Raw genomic sequence first — 14,257 nt, 5'->3', positions numbered from 1 at the left:
CCTGCTTCTCCCTCTGCCTGTGTCTCTGCCTCTCTCTCTATCTCTCTGTGACTATCATAAATGAATAAAAATTAAAAAAAAAAAAAAAGAAGACCTTTATAGGTTGAGGGACTTTATGGATTTAAGTGAGATCTTGCTATAGATAAGAAACTGGCAGTTGTAAGTTATGTGGCAAATTCATTGCTTGTCCTAAATTAAGATAAACATTATTTATGGTTTCAAAAAATCCACAAAGGAACAAGATGATGGATGGTTTTGAAAGAGAAGTCCTGCTTAAAAGGAGGTTGTGTTTTCCTTGGTGATGGACCAAAGTTCATAAGTAAGACTGTAGAGTCTGATAAATTACTGAATAGATTTACTCCCCTGGCTTCTTGGACTAAGCACTTAGGTAGGAAGACTGGTTTCTTATATAGACTTATCCCCAAGTAGCTAGAGTAAAATCAAGAAGCATCAGAAATATAGGGTAGTTCCAAGACCCAATTTCACCACATTGTCATCAGTGCTCATTGGCTAATATCCTTTCTTTCGTTTCCAATTTATTGGCTCATGGTTCTGGAAGCTAGAATATTAGCTCATTGGCTAATATCCTTTCTTTCATTTCCATCTACTCAGAAGAAGTAAAGCTGGACCATCAGCTCCTGGAGAGAAAATAGACCATGTATGGCTCTATAGGGACTGGGTGGGATAGGGGAGAGTTGATGGAATTCAGAAATAACTGAGCTTCATGGTTGTGAACAGTCTTGTGCTCTTTTAACTCCTAGAAGATACCTAATCATTTTTGTCAAATGTAACAGTGGCAGAACCAGGGTGAAGAGATTCTAGTGATCTAAGATTGAGAATGAGGGGGTGCCTGGGTGGCTCAGTTTGTTAAGCATCTGCCTTTAGCTCAGGTCATGATATCAGGGTTCTGGGATTGAGCCCCAAGTTGAGTCAGGCTCCCTGCTCAGGGGGGGAACCTGCTTCTCCCTCTGCCCCTCCCCTTGATCATGCATGTGCTCTCTCTCAAAGAAATAAAATCTTTTTTTTTTTTTTTAATATTTTATTTATTTATTCATGAGAGAGACACAGAGAGAGAGAGAAGCAGAGACACAGGCAGAGGGAGAAGCAGGCTCCACACAGGGAGTCTGACGGGCCTGATCCCGGGTCTCCAGGATCACGCACTGAACCGAAGGCAGCGCTAAACTGCTGAGCCACCCAGGCTGCCCAAGAAATAAAATCTGAAAAAAAAAAAAGATTGAGAATGAGTTTGGGAGAAGAGAAACTTTCTATATATATCTTAATGAAAAGCACATTTTTCGGGATCCCTGGGTGGAGCAGCGGTTTGGCGCCTCCCTTTGGCCCAGGGCGCAATCCTGGAGATCCGGGATCGAATCCCACGTCGGGCTCCCGGTGCATGGAGCCTGCTTCTTCCTCTGCCTATGTCTCTGCCTCTCTCTCTCACTGTGTTCCTATCATAAATAAATAAAAATTAAAAAAAAAAAAAAAGAAAAGCACATTTTTCAATGATTGTGTTTCTTAAGTCGGAGTGGTGAGAAGTGAATAATAACCATCAGTACAATTCTCTGTGGTAGTCCGGTGTGGACTGCAGGAAGATCTTTATAGACATAAGGTGAGGGGTACATTCTGCCACAAATGCATCCAAGAGGAATGCCTGTGAATAAGGCATTTGTAATTAATTGTATAAAAACATGGCTTATTTTGTTTAGTTTGCTCCGTGTTTCATTGCTCTTCTTATGGTACATTGGAGTGAAGGTTAAGTTAGAGAAGTCAGGAGTCACAAAGAAATAAGGAAAGGAGAGGAAAGTAGATGAGTGGGGCCATAGTTGTGACTTTGAGTTGCGTGTACCACTGGAGCTAATTCTTCCTGAATGTTGTATTTTTCCTGATGAAACTCTCCAGGGTAGCTTAGGATAATAGCAACTGTCTCTCTCTGAGCCTTTGGATAAAAGTGAATGGGTGGTTGCTGTTTCAGTTCATTGGAGGACTTCAGAAACAAGCTGACATTGAATTGGAGGGTGAGTGGTGGGTAAGGAAGAGAGATTAGAGTTATCCTGAAGGAGTCTGAACTTTCTAAATAGGTCTCTCACATAGGATCTGTAGACCCCTATGTGTATACCTATTTCTGGGGAAACCAAAACGGTTAAAAACTAGTGTTCTAAAGCTTAGCCGTTGTCTCTAAAGTATATATGTAATTATGCTCTGCTAGGATGGGATGATAGGACACTAAGCAAAGACATGAATGATGTGTCTTTAAGCATATTAGTAGGTCCGGACCATAAGCTAGAGTCCCACATAGGATGAGTAAAGATGTTACTGTGAAGGACAGGAGGCACAGAAATAAATAATTGTGATTTGTTAGTGAATAAGGACAGACCAGTGGGTTTGTACCATTAATCAGATGTGTTCTTGTTCCCTTATCCTCTGAGGCAAGGTCTTGCGAGATCTTGCTGCTAAAACCCCAATCAAGGTGTGTGTGAGTTTCCTAGGGCTGCCGTAACCAAGTACTACACATTGGGTGGCTTAAAACAAATTTATTGGCTCATGGTTCTGGAAGCTAGAAGTCTTAGATGAAGGTGTCAGCAGGGCCTGGCACCATCTGAAACCTCTAGAGAAGTCTCCTTCCTTGCCTCTTCCTAGCTTCTGGTGGTTGCCAGCAATCCTTGGTGTTCCTTGGCTTGTGGCTATTTAACTAACCTCTGCCTTCATCTTTAATTATATAAAGATAACTTCATGTGTCTGTGGCTTCACCTAGCCTTCCTCTAAGGATTCTAGTCATTGGACTTAGGATGCATCCTAATCCAGTATGACCTCGTCGTAACTAATTATATCTGCAAAGACCCTATTTCCAAATAAGGTCACATTCTGGAGTTCCAGGTAGACATGAATTTTGGGGAGAGATTATTCAATTCAGTACAGACCCATCTTTTTAAACTACTATGTTGTTTGGGAATTAAGACTGTCTTGTGGAATAGAAGTGGTAGAGATAGAGTTGATTATAAAGAAAGTAGAGGGCACCTGGGTGGCTCAGTGGTTGAGTGTCTGCCTTTGGCTCAGGTCTTGATCCCAGGATCCTGGGATCGGGTCCCCGAATTGGGCTCCCTGCAGGGGAGTCTCTGCCTCTCTCTCTGTGTCTCATGAATAAATAAAAATAAAAATCTTAAAACAAAACAAAGAAAGTAGAGAAAAGACAGAATGTAGGTATTTAGAAATGGCTAGAATGGGTGGAAGCCTAGTTTAAAATGAAGGATATCTGGCTGGCTCAGTTGGTAGAGCATGCAACTCCTGATCTCAGGGTTGTAAGTTTGAACCCCATGTTGGGTGTAGAGATTATTTAAAATCTTAAGGAAGCTTAAAACAATAATTCTCTTAAATGAAATATAAATTATCTTTGCAGTCAAGGTACCAAAGGCTCTAGTTTCAGGAGAAGGGAGGGTGTTACTGGCCTTTCTTCTGTTTCTTTCTTGGTGTAATTCCTTAGTTCTGCTTTCCTGATTTAAGAAACAAAGCTTTGGGGCACCTTGGTGGCTCATTTGGTTGAACATCTGACTCTTGATTTTGGCTCAGGTCATGATCTCATGATATCTTGTAAGATTGAGCCCCATGTCGGACTCCGCACTGGGGTGTGAGCCTTTTTAAGACTCTCTCTCCCTCTGCACACCACCTGCTCCACCTCTGTGTTCCCTGCCCCCCACCACTCCCACACTCACTGCTCTCTCAAAAAAAGAAAAACCAATCAACCTCACCCTTTCCCCAATGGCAAATAGTTCCCACACCTAACTTGCATGACTTCATAAAGGAAGTAGCTTATAATAGTCATGTAATGCTGGCCCAGAGAAGGTTTTCCCCTTATTTCTCATCTGAGTCACGAAGCGACTTTATATAGTCATTGTATCATGGCTTCATGATGCTAGCTAGCCTGGTTTTACTTCCTCTGTCCAGAGCTGAAGTGAGATGAAAATATCTCTACCTCATGAAGGGGTCCAGGGATCCTAGTGATAGGGTTTTAGTTGGGTCGACCATTGCAGGCTTAAAGCAGGCCCAGAAATCCATGTACTCTGGAACTTAAGGGTACTCTGAACATACTCCAGCAGTTGCCAGGAGGGGTCTCAATTCAACTAGTTTACAATTACTCTTAGTCCCTTAAAGATGTGCTGAATATCCTAGAACTTGGCTGACTCTGTAAAAACATCTGGCTTACAGCCAAAGTGTTTTCTGGGTAGCTTCCTACCTGCAGATATCCAAAAAGCTAAATCAGAGACTGTCTACCCCAGCTCCTCCAAAGCCTGGGAAAGGGGACCAGAAAGAACTACAGGCTGTGGCATTGGTCACAGAAAATGAAGGCATCCAAGTTATCAAAAGCAGGTATCAAAATAACATCCAGAAAGTATGTTCCAAGAACTTGAATACAAAATTAGAGAATATACAAAAAGTTTTGATCCACATAGTTTTTAAGATGAAATCTAGCCTCAGGGCAGATAATAAATCAAGGTGTGAGTCATCTCTTCAGTTGGAATGACAAGAGATCCAGACCTTGGCACTAGAGATTCAAGGGTTATCCACACCCACATTCCTTTTCATGCCTCACCTGTCCCAGGTATGCACTAAAACTCCAGCTAAAAATAACTATAGAAACTTGATCTCTGGGAAATAGCACTAAACAGTAACCCTAAAGTGAAGAGCTTCCATTTGTGCCAAATGGAAGAGGGAGAGACAGGAAGAAAATGGGCTCATGTGGGACCATGTAATCTCCAGGATGTGAGCCCTGATGTCCGTTGGTATTCTTGGAAGGTTTTATCTGCTCACAGCCATCCCTCCACCTATTAACCTACAGGTGCCACCTAGGAGCTGGTAGAAACCAGAAGGATGGGGGAATGCAGCGGAGGGTGGGCAAAATGTTAGTCAAGAGACCTGTTGACTCACTTTGTGACCTTGTAGGAGTTACTGAACTTTGATTTCTCTCCTTTATTTTTTTTTTTTTAAGATTTTATTTATTTACTCATGAGAGACACAGAAAGAAAGGTAGAGAGAGATATAGACAGAAGGGGAAGCAGGTTCCATGCAGGGAGCCCGATGTGGGATTTGATCCCTGGACCCCAGGATCACGCCTTGAGCCAAAGGCAGATGCCCAACCGCTGAGCCACCCAGGTGTCCCTCTCTCCTTTGTTAATATGGAAATAAGAGCATCTATCCCATCTGCCTCACAGAGTCTTGTACTTAGTTTTCGTGTTTTTATTTATCAATTATTATTTTTAAAGATTTTGTTTATTCATGAGTGATACACAGAGGTAGAGGGAGAAGCAGGCTCCATGCAGGGAGCCCAATGTGGGACTCGATCCCAGGGGACTGGATCACACCCTGAGCTGAAGGCAGATTCTCAACCACTGAGCTACTCAGGCTTTCCATGTTTTGTGTTTTTAAATCCTGTTATCTCCCTCCCAGCTATGGGACCTGGTACTAGGAAGACAATTCTGAAGAAAAAAAACAGATGTTCCCTTTGCTTAACTCAGCCGTAGGTAAATTCAGTCTTAGCATTATATTGTGATGATGCTTGCCTAGAGGGCAGGGACTGTGGCTTATCCATGGATGTAATTTTAATATCTTGTAGGGCCCAGCACACAGTAAATGGTCAATATCTGTCATCTTCTGAAATATACTATGTGTTGGCAACTTTATATGTGTTATCTTTAGTTCCTTGAACAATCCTGAAAGGTAGATATTATTGTTGCCATTATAAGCTGTGGAGCCAGATGGTCAAATCTGCTCCTTGGGCAAGTTATTCAACTATTTGTGTTTCAGTATTATCTGAAGAAACACAGATAACAATAGGCCTACCTTTGAAGGCTGTGAGGCTTAAATGAGGTAGACTGGCTCATCATATGATTAGTATGTGTTAGCCATTATAAATACGTTATTGGGGGCGCAGGGACCAAAAAATACATAAGTATGTTATTGTTACTATTATTACAGAGGGAGAGTGGCTAAGTAGCTTGCTAGGTCAAATGGCAGGTAAAGGGCCAAGCAAAATTTGGTTTCAAGACTCTACCCTTGATACTACATACACTGCACGCATGTATGTGTGTGTGTGTGTGTGTGTGTGTGTGTGTGTAACTTTGCATTATTCATTCAGTAAGTGCTTATTGAAGGAACAATTGTACCATGATAGAATATATATTTTTTTCTTTTGGAAACATTTCTTCTACCAGCAAATAAATATTAACCTAAATGAGCTTTCAACTTTACAACCTATTTGCAAATTCGGAGGGAATATGGTGGGAGAATATGACATTTTCATTTCCACCAGTAGATGGCAGAAAAAAGAAAAGATACTTGTGAATGGGCAGGAGTTCTCATTCTGAGCAGAATGAGTAATCATGAGACCATTAGAAGTGCTCTTGGTGTCATGTCTGGCCCACAGTGACTAAGGGATGGAGGTCAGCATGGGTATGAGAACTTCCCATAGGTATTTGAAGGATGACAGCCTTTAAGAAAATTCAGGCTGACCCACAGGATGGGCCGTGGGAGACTCAAGTACACAGAAGTTCAGATGTAGTACGAAGAAAAAGTTGCCTTCTCTTCTCTCTGCTCCACAGCCATAGTCGGCCTTCCCTCCTTTTCCTCTTACAAGCAGCTTTGTTCTTTCCAAAGTCTGCCCTTTCCTCCTGGGATTTTGATGAAGTCACTTGCCCTCTGTTTATGCCTCACCCCCCACCCCAGCCTGTAACCTGTGGGTAATTGTTATTCCACCCCCACCCCCACCCCAGTACAGATTTTGTGTTTACTAACATAAATTCTCTGAGCCATTGGTCTCTTTCTGTTGTATCCCTCTCTCTCACTGCACATCTATCTGGTAAGCTTTGCCTATTGCCTCCCCTCCTCCGTTGAATCAGCATGGTGCTGGTTAGCTGGTGAGCCACTTCTGCATCCATTCTGTCCTAGAAAGACATCTTGCAGCTCCCAGTGATGAGGAAATGTCCCTCTGGTTCCATGAGAGTAGGAGAAGCAGTCAGGCATGGTGGTCAGAAACACTGGGCTAACCCTGCTCTCGCTGATTTCTGTGCTGGCTCTTCTCCAAGCATTCCTTTGCAGGAGGAGTCTACTGATGACTCCTGCCCAATACTTGACTTCTTAGAAATTCTAACCCAACCTATTCAATGCAGTGCCAACTTCAAAACAACATCCTTGTTGTGTTTTCTGGGTGGGTCAAGAGAGTGGGGACCGCCGAAGATTTCTTATTTGACACATTCTGTTTGTACATTTGTAATGGTTTGTTTGTGATTCTTTATAATGAGGCTATGGAGAGCCTGGTGTGTGCTAGATGTTTGCTAGGGGCTTGGCATATACCAATTCATTTACTGGAAGTAATGATTCATTTCTTGAGGAAACCTAGAAAAGCTTGTTTATGATATGTTAAAAATACAACCTGATCATTCCTTATTCTGCGTCTTCCATGATTTCATCCATCCATCCAAGGGTGTTCAAGAACTTTTGCAGGGAGGGCTTATGCTGACGAAATGAAGCAGAGATTCCATCACATCATAGTTAATCTGTGGCTTCTGTTTCTATTTCATTGACTTAGGTGGAACTCAAAGGGTGGGGGGTGAGGGGGGAGGTAAGAAAGATGCTCCTCTGGACTATAGTTTTGTACTTTCACCAAACCCCTGGAAAATGAATAAATTTGACATTTGGATGCTTTCATAATGTTCACGTGTGCAACCTCACTCACAATCAGAACTTTAGGGTTGAGAGGATTCTTGGCGATCAATGAGATTGTTCATTTTTCCTTTGAGTAACAAAATTATGTGTGCATTTATAAGTTTGGATATGCTTTACATTGTGCTCAGGAGATTACAACTATTTAAAGTGAGACCTAACAGACTCCTTCAAAAAAGTTCTAGTGGAATTTTGTTCATAATATCTGCCTCCTAAGGAAAATAAAATGCTTGCTTTTCAGGACTAACATCTTAAGACTAGAGTCTCCTTCATGAGAAGAGTGGTGGAAAAGTGTTTTAGAAAACCCTAATGATTAGCATAACCTATTTTCCTAATGAGCGCCAGTGTTGTCTCTAACCAGATGCGAGGTGCTCTAATGGGGGAAGTGTGGCATCTTTGTCCAGGTGAACTCCAATTATGTATGATGACCAAGGGAGGCCCAGAAGGAGGCAAAAGTTGACATAGGGTAAGGGTCAGGCTGAGAAACTTCCATGAGAATGGAGAAGGGTAGTACACATCTCTGTTGATCCCTTGGGTAGGGTACAGGGACAGAGAGGAAAGGACGGAAAGAAGTGTGTCATGTGAGATTTACAACCTGTACATAAACAGCAGAGTTTTATGGCACTTAGCAACACTAAGGTCACTTCCTGCCCCTTCTCCTCACTCCCTAGGTAACTCATGGTTACCTGTAGCCAGGGCTCACTTTTCTCCCCTGTGGCCATAGGAGTGGTTTCCATGGTGGGCACATGCATCCAGGGGAGTGCATGACAATTTTTGGGGTGTGAAGAAGATACTGGAATTTTAATTTATACTTTATTTATTTATTTAAATTCTTTTTAAAGATTTATTTATTTATTTATTCATGAGAGACACAGAGATAGAAAGAGGCAGAGACACAGGCAGAGGGAGAAGCAGGCTCCATGCAGGGAGCCTGAGCGGGACTTGATCCCGGGACTCCAGGATTACTCCCTGAGTTGAAGGCAGACGCTCAACTGCTGAGCCACCCAGGCACCCCTTATTTAAGTTTTAAGAAAGATTTTATTCATTAATTTGACACAGAGAGAGGGAACACAAGCAGGGGGAGTGTAAGAGGGAGAAGCAGGGTCCCTGCTGAGCAGGGAACCTGATGTGGAGGCTCAGTCTCAGGACCCTGGGATCATAACCTGAGCTGAAGACAGATGCTTAATTGACGGAGCCACCAAGGCACCCTATACTTTATTTTAAACTCATCATTTTCTAATTTATATTTTTGTGTTTTAGGATGTATATAAAGTATGTTAACAATTTATAATAAATATATACAAATATGGAAGCTTGTTTAAATGTTACGTTAAATCAAGATTTGAGACTAAAGCTCTAGGGAATTATTCTGACAACATTCCTTTAAAAGAATTATTTCATGTTTCATTCCTAAATTCATTTTCAGACAAAACTCTGATACATCTTTATCATCTATCTATCTATCTATCTATCTATCTATCTATCTATCTATCTATCATCTATCTATCATCTATCTATCTTTTAGAACCCTAGATTCACAGCAAAATTGAGAGGAAAGTACAGAGATTTCCCATATACCTCCTCTCACACAGGTGCACAGCCTCCCCTGTTACCAACACCCCCCACCAGAGAGTACATTGGTTACAATCCATGACACCACACTGACACATCAGTCACCCAAAGTCCATTTTACCTCACGGTTCATACTTGGGGTTGTGCATTCCGTGCATCTGGGCAAATGTATCTACGACTATAGTAACACACTGTATAGTATTTTCCCTGCCTTATAAATCCTGTGCTCCGTCTCTTCATCCCTTTGTGGTCACCCAAACCCTGGCAACAACTGATATCTTTTCTGTCTCCAAAGTTTTGCCTTTTCCAGATGTCATATAGTTGGAATCATACAGTATGTAGCCCTTTCAGACTGGGCTATTTCACTTAGTAATATGCACTTAAGTTTCTTCCATGCCTTCTCATTCTCTTTTCTTTTTAGCATTGAATAATATTCCATTGTTTGGATGTATCATAGTTTCTCCATTTGCCTACTGAAGGACATCTGGTTGCTTCCAAATATTGGCAATTATAAATAAAGTTGCCATAAACATCCCTGTGCAGGTTTTTTCCCCATTCTTTTTTAATGTGACAAAATACTCATAAAATTTACCATGTTAACCCATTTTATTTTATTTTTAAATATTTTTATTTATTTACTTATTTAGAGAGAGAGAGAGAGAGAGAGAGAGAGAGGCAGAGATATGGGCAGAGGGAGATGCAGGCTTCCTGTGGGGAGCCCGATGTGGGACTCCATCCTAGGACCCCGGGATCACAACTTGAGCCAAAGGCAAATGCTCAACCACTGAGTCACCCAGGCGTCCCTTATCTTAACCATTTTAAAGTGCAGAGTTATGTGGTATTAAATACATTGATATCATTGTGCAACTACCACCACCAGCAATCCCTGTAACTCTTTCCATCTTGTAAAACTAGAAGTCCCTATCCATTAAACAATAAATTCCCATTCTCCCTAATCCTAAGTCCCTGGTAACCACCATTATATTTTCTATCTTTATGATTTTGACTACTCTTAGTACCTTATGTAAGTAGAATCATACAGTATTACCTATTTGTGACTGGCATATTACACTTGGTATAATATCCTCAAGTTATACACATGTTTTGGAATATTGCAGGGTTTTCTTCCTACTTAGAGCCGGATAATGTTCTCTTGTATGTAATAGACCACATTTTGCTTATCTATTCATCTGTCAGTGGGCACTTGGGTTGCTTCCAAGTTTTAGCTATTGTGAATAAAGCTGCAATGAACATGGGTGTACAAATTTATCTCTTCAGCACTCTGCTTTCAATTCTTCTGGGTATAAATCCAGAAGTGGAGTTGCTGGATAGTTCTATCTTTAACTTTATGAGAAAGAACCAAATTATTTCCAATAGTGGCTACCATTTTACCTTCCCATTAACAGGGTTCTAATTTTTCCATATCCTTGCCAACATTTGTGGTTTCTGTTTTTTTAATAGTGGTCATACTGATGGGTGTGAGGTGAAATTTCACTGTAGTTTTGATTTGCATTTCCCTAATGATTAGTGATGTTTAGCATCTTTTCATGTGCTTATTGGCCATTTGCACATCTTTTTTGGAGAAATGTGTATTTAAGTCTTTCACCCTTTTCTGAATTGGTTTTTTTTTTTTTTTGCATTCATTCATTCATTTATATATTTTTTGAGGTTGAGTTTTAGGAGTTCCCTGTATATTCTGGATATTAATTCCTTACCAGATATATGCTTTGCAAATATTTTCTCCCATTCTGTGGGTTGCCTTTTTGGTCTGCTGATAGTATCTTTTGATGCACAAATTTTTACAATTTTCATGAAGTCCAATTCGTCTATTTTTTCTTTTATTATCTATGCCTTTGGTGTCATACCCAAGATATCATTACCAAGTCTAATGTCATGAAGACTTTGTCCTATGTTTTCTTCTAAGGGTTTTATTGTTTTAGGTCTTACTTACATTTAGGTCCTTGATTCATTTTGAGTTAATTTTTGTATATCTTGGGTAAGGGTCCAACTTCATTCTTTTGCATGTGGATATCTAGTTTTCCCAGCAACACTTGTTGAAAAGATTATCCTTTCCTGGTTTGGCACCCTTGTTAAAGATCGTTTGATTGGGATCCCTGGGTGGCGCAGCGGTTTGGCGCCTGCCTTTGGCCCAGGGCGCGATCCTGGAGACCCCGGATCGAATCCCACATCGGGCTCCCGGTGCATGGAGCCTGCTTCTTCCTCCACCTGTGTCTCTGCCTCTCTCTCTCTCTCTGTGACTCTCATAAATAAAAAAAAAAAAAAAAAAAAAAAAATTTAAAGATCGTTTGATCATATATAAAGGATTTATTTCTGGGATCTTTATTCCATTCCATTGGCCTATGTGTATGTCTTAATGCTGATACCACACTATATTGATTACTTGTAGCTTGTACTAAAATTTGAAATCAGAGAGTATGAATCCTCCAGTTTTCTTCTTTTTCAAGATTGTTTTGACTATTCAGGGTCCTTTGAAATTCTATATGAATTTTAGGATGAGTTTTTCCACTCTTGCAAAAAATTGGGATTTTGATAAAGGATTGCATTGAATCCATGGATGACCAGGTGATACTGACATTTTAACAGTTTAAAGTGTTCTAATTTATGAATGTAATTCATAAATTACATAAATTCTTTAATTTCTTTCAGCAACATTTTATAGTTTTCATTGTACAAGTCTTTCACCTTGGTTAAGTTGATTCCTAAGAATTTTATTCTTTTATTTTGAATTTTATTCTTCTTGATGCTATTATTAATGCAACTGTTTTGTAATTTCCTTTTCAGATTGTTCATTGATAGCATATAGAAATGACACTTGTTTTTGTGTGTTGACTTTGTATCCTGCAATTTTGCTGAATTCACTTACTCTAATAGTTTTTTTGTGGAATCTTTAGTTTTTGTTGTTGTTGTTTTTTTTACATAGAAGATCATAACATCTGCAAACAGATAATTTTACTTCCTTTTTTCCAATTTGGATCCTTTTATTTCTTTTTCTTGCTTAATTGTTCTGGCTAGAAATTCTAGTACTACGTTGAATAGAAGTGGTGAAAGTGGGCATCCTTGCCTTGTTGCTGATCTTAGAGGAAAAACTTTCAGACTTCCATCATTGAGTATGAGGTTTGCTCTGGGTTTTTCATACATGGCTTTTATTACATTGACATAGTTTCCTTCTGTTCCTAGTTTGTTGTATGTTTTTATCATGAAAGGGTGTTGAATTTTGTTAAATTCTTTTTCTGCATTAATTGATAGTATCGTGATTTTATCCATATCTTTATCTTTTGACTGAAGGGTTTAATCCATTTACATTTAAAGTAATTACTGATAAGAAAGGAACTTCTGTCATTGTGCTATTTGTTTTGTATATGCCTTATAGCTTTTTAATTCCTCATTTCCATAATTACATGGTCTTTTCTGTTCAGCTGATTTTTTTTTTTTTTTTGGAGTGAAATGTTTACATTCCTTTCTCATTTCCTTTTATGTATATTCTGTAGGTATTTTCTTTGTGGTTACTATGGGGATTACATTTAACATCCTTTAGTTATAATACTCTAATTTGAAATTATTCCAGCTTAATTTTGATAACATACAATTACTCTGCTCTTTTATAGCTCTGTTCCCACCTCTTTTGATTGATGTCACAAAATTACATCTTATACATTTTGTACCCCAAAACATAAACTAATAATTCTTCTAAATACATTGGATTCTTAAATTATGTAAAAAAGAAAATTTGGAATTACAAACCAAAGTTACAGTATGTTTAGCTTTTATATTAATAATTTTTTCTTTAAATTTAGTAGTCTCTTAAACCATATAGGAAACAGAAGTGCAGTTACAAACCATTGTTAGAATAATCATAGCTTTTATAATTGTCCATGTATTTACCTGTATATCTTTTTCTTTTTGTTTTCTTTACCTGTATATCTTTTTGTTTTGTTATTGTTCTTGTTTTTCATATTAACCTATATTAAGATCTTTATTTCTCCGTATGGTTTTGAGCTACTGTTTGGTGTATTTTTATTTTACCTTGCAGGAATCTCTTGAGCATTTCTTGCAGGGCAGGCCTAGTCATCCCTAGCTTTTGTTTACCTGGAAACATCTTAATTTCTCCCACAGTTTTGAAGGATATTTTTACTGCAGACAGGATTCATGGTTGACCGTTCTTTTTCTTTTTCTTTTTTTTTTCCCTCTTCTCTTTTCTTTCCTTTTCTTTTGTATTTTTGTCAGCCTACTATATTTTGGCTCCAAAATTTCTGGTGAGAAACTTGCTGATAATTTTATTGAGGATCACTTGTATGTGGTGATTTGCTTCTCTCTTGCTGATTTTAAGATTCTCTCTGTCTTTGCTTTTGAAAATTTGATTGTAATGTGTCTATGCGTGAATCTCTTTGAATTCATCTTACTTGGAGTTCTTTAAGGGTTTTTTTTTTTTTTGTGTGTGTGTGTTTATACTCATGTTTTTCATCAAATTTGGGAAGTTTTCAGCCATTATATCTTCAAATATTCTCTCTGCCTCTTTTTCCTCTTTCTTTACCTTCTGGAATCCCCCTTCTCCTCAAAATGCGCGTTGGTCTTTTTGATTGTGTTTCACAGGTGATTTAGGTTCTGTTCACTTTTCTTTCTTTCTTTCTTTCTTTCTTTCTTTCTTTCTTTCTTTCTTTCTTCTTTCTTTCTTTTTCTTTTCTTTCTTTTTTCCGTTCACTTTTCTTCAATCTTTTTTCTTTCTTTTCCTCGGACTTGATAATTTCCATTTCCTCTCTTTAAATTTGCTGATTCTTTCTTCTGCCTTCTCAAATCTGCCTTTGAATCCCTCAAATGAATTTTTAGTTTCAGTTCTTGTACTTTTCAGCTATCAGCTTTCTTTCTGGTTTCTTTTTAGGTTGTGTGTATCTTTATTATTATTTCCGTTCTGTTCACACATCATTTTCTTGACTTTCTCCATATCTTACTGTAGTCC

Source organism: Vulpes vulpes, chromosome 8, assembly GCF_048418805.1.
Source record: "Vulpes vulpes isolate BD-2025 chromosome 8, VulVul3, whole genome shotgun sequence".
Classification (NCBI taxonomy): Eukaryota; Metazoa; Chordata; class Mammalia; order Carnivora; family Canidae; genus Vulpes; species Vulpes vulpes.
The sequence above is the reverse complement of the archived record's forward strand: the minus strand, read 5'-3'. Positions refer to the sequence as shown.